Raw genomic sequence first — 3,613 nt, 5'->3', positions numbered from 1 at the left:
CCACGAACTTGTGATCATGACCTAAGCTGAAATCAAGAGTCAGATGCCCAGCTGACTGAGCCACCCAGGTGCCCCCCTCCTCTCCCTTTTAAAGGACACTGAAAAGAAATTATTTTCCAAATAGGAGCGTAGACATGTTCATGCACATTCTTGTAAATATAGAAAGAGGAAATGGAGATAATGGAAACAAAAAAGAGAGCAGGTTGGATAGCCCCATGGAAAGGAAGGGTGGAAGAATATGGAACCCAACTGACCTAGTTTTAACCCCATTCCCCCACTTGCTAGCGATACAACATTAGGCAAACAACCTCATTGCCTATGTCTTTGTTTCTTTCTCTGTAGAATGTTTTCCATCTTGTTTTAAGCTCATCTGTGTAAAGTGCCTGTTAGGAACTGAGTTGTTTCCCTCCCCCCCACCAGACAGCCCCCAAAATTCATGGGTGGAAGCCCTGAACTCCAATGTTAATGAAGTCATAAGGTGGGGCCCACATCCAGTAGGACTGGTGTCCTTACGAGAAGAGGAAGAGACACCAGGAGTGCACGCGCTCAGAGCAAAGGCCATGTGAACAGATAGCATCCGAGCCAAGGAGAGAGGCCTCATCTGAAACAATATTAGCACCCTGACCCTGGACTTCCAGCTTCCTGAACTGTGAGAAAATAGATTTCTGTTATTTAAGTCACCTGTCTGTGATATTTTGTTACGACAGCCCTCGCCGACTAATGCAGCCCCTAATGAGCACATTTTTATGGTTTAGCTCATTTAATCTTCCCAGCATCCTCGAAGGGGTTTCTGTTACTGCCACTTTAGAGACAGGTTGGCCGAGGCTTAGAGAGGGGAGACAATACGGTGTGATGCACAGTTGGGAAGCAAGTGTGGGTCACTAGAGACCAGAAACCATGTACTTAACTGTTATACGTCCCTTCTCCTGTATGGAGTGGCTGTGGACTGAGATACCTCCAGGGCTAGGCTGCTAACTTAGTGTGTGAAGTCAGCTGGTGGCAAACTGGGCTGTACCTCTAACTAGGGGAAGCCACCCCCAGAATCTAGCTGATTATTGCTTTTTGGGAGTGTGGGAGCCAATTTGTCCTATCTTTTAATTTGTCAAGAGAAGCTGAAAATTTGGATTTTTGTGTGGGGTTTTCTAACAGTAAGAGCTACCTATTATAATGGACGTACAGTAAAGGTATCTATTACTTATCATGGTGCAGGTCAAACCAACATGACTTCAAGATGGAAGCCAGTTTGTAACATCTGGAACACTGTGGTTCTTGTTCCAAGGTCCAGGGTGGGGGGCCTGGGCACCAGTGGAGTTCATAACATATCCCCCAATCACAGAACTAGTCTGTTCAGCCGATCCGTGAGTTTGTGAAACGTCAGTCAACCTGGTTTCCTTTAAAGGATTACGCTGGCAGAGTTCTTTGCAGAGCCTGGCAATATCCAATCAATTGGATTGGATATTGGCAGATATCCAATCAATGAAGAATAGAAACATTCACTGAACAGGACCACAGGTAGACAGAAGACACAGTAATAAAACTATGCTGAGTTCAGTAGCTCCATTAGAAGTTATATTTTGAGTAAATTGCTGACCAAACGCATCTTGATTTTTGTGTCTGTTAGTCTTCTAAAATCTTTTTTTAAGCTTTATTATTATTATATATTTTTTTAATTTTAGAGACAGAGCACAAATGGGGGGAAGGGCAGAGAGAGAGAAAGAGAAAGAGAATCCCAAGTAGGCTCCGTGCCCATCACCGAGCCCAACGCAGGGCTTGATCCTACAACCCTGAGATTATGACCTGAGCTGAAATTGAGAGTCAGATGTTCAACCACCTGAACTGCCCAGGTGCCCCTAAAATGTTCTTTTCATGAGTTCGCTGAGTGTTTAGCCCATCATTAGCTCATTCTAGTGGCGTGTAAGTAGTGATATGAAAAAAGTATACCCAGGGGCTGGTGATATGGGCATGAACAAGGAAAGTCGATATCCACTCATGGAGCTGATGGTCTAGCAAGGAAAAGAAACACGCCTAGTTTCCTGATCACCGTGCCTCTTACACCTAGGTTCCATTTGTAGTATGCAGATTAATTGAGGTTTTATGGATATGGGGAGGAGTTCCCATCTCAATCATAATATCCTTTTGGATTTCCATGTAGTTCTGACAAAGTGCCCTGAATCGAACAGAGAAAAGGTGCTTCTTGTGGCTGTATCCACAAGTGAATAGCCATTTCCTATGACTAATTTACATAAGTTATGTTTATTTTCCCATTATACCCTCAAAAACACTGTGTGTGATGGAGATTTGTGCCCTCCATCTGCAGGAAAGTAATAAAAACTGAAGCTAAATATCTTGTTTAAAGTTACTCCCCTAGCAATGGCTTTATTAATCAAGAAGTTTTAGAAGCAAATAGGGGGGAAAAAAAACCTTTGGATTGAGAAAATAAAAGGAATATGTTACCGTGTGAAACTGAGAAGCTTAGGAATAGACCCAGGGGTCATGCTTCCGGATCTCCATCTTTCTATATTTCTTGGTTCTTCTGGGTTAGCTTGATTCAGCATGCACATTTCATCAGAAAGTCCTTCCTTTCCAGCTTCTCTGCATATGTAGCATAGAGGAAGGCCATATATTTTATAATAGTCCCACAGAAAGTCACAGGACTGAGTTTTGCTGGAGTGGAATTTCTGAACCAAGGCCAGAGAAATTCAACTTGCTGCTGTGGCAAATGGTATCTTCCAGAAATGTCGAAAACAATCATCTCTTTGGGTAGGCTCTTTTCAAGAACCTTGCTACTGCCCGTTGAAATGTAGTCTCTCCCTTTTCTAGAAATGGGGTGAGTCTTTGTGATTGCCTCAGTGAAGACAATGGTGGAGGTGACACCCAAGGCTAGCCCAGGACATCCAAGGCTAGATCGGAAAAAGGAGCATGCTTTCACCCTGATTTCTGTCTCTTAAAGATACTCATCTTTGCAAGATTACTATGTGATGAGGGAGCCCAAGCCACATGCAGGGCCTACATGCAGGAATTCTGGGCAACAAAGTTAAGGTCCCAGTTGATAGCAAGCATCAAGTACCAGGCTTACATGAGTAAGACTTCAGACATTTCTAGTTCCTTCCTTGCAGCTGACATTGAGTGGAGCAGAGACGAACTATCCTCACTGGACCCTGCCCAAATTGCGTATTTGTGGGCAAAAAGGGATGCTTGTTAGTGCCTTAAGCCACTAAATTTGGGGGAGATTTGTTATACAACCATGGTAACAGGAACAATGATCATATCTGAGTTGTATGACTACAACTGGAGTTGGAAAAGTGAAGGGGGGCAATGAACCATCTTACGGGGGCAGAAAGTAAAGGGGGGTGGCTTATCACATAAAAACCGGGTGAAACAGCCAGAAGGGGGATGATGAGAATTAACAGACACAACAACAGATACCCTTTACAGTGGTAAAGGAAGTCTCTCAATACTGTCTTCAAATTGCACGCTCTTTTTACTTCCTGAAAACGTTCTTCCCATCTCATGAGCTCACCACAGCCTAGCTGGGACAGAACGTAAAGATATAAATTACAAGGTAACACAAAAGCTGATTGTCCTCTCCAGTAGAGCAGATACTTCAAGACTG

Source organism: Panthera pardus, unplaced genomic scaffold, assembly GCF_024362965.1.
Source record: "Panthera pardus isolate Hobbes unplaced genomic scaffold, ASM2436296v1 HiC_scaffold_25, whole genome shotgun sequence".
Classification (NCBI taxonomy): Eukaryota; Metazoa; Chordata; class Mammalia; order Carnivora; family Felidae; genus Panthera; species Panthera pardus.
This window is presented reverse-complemented; position numbering follows the sequence as displayed.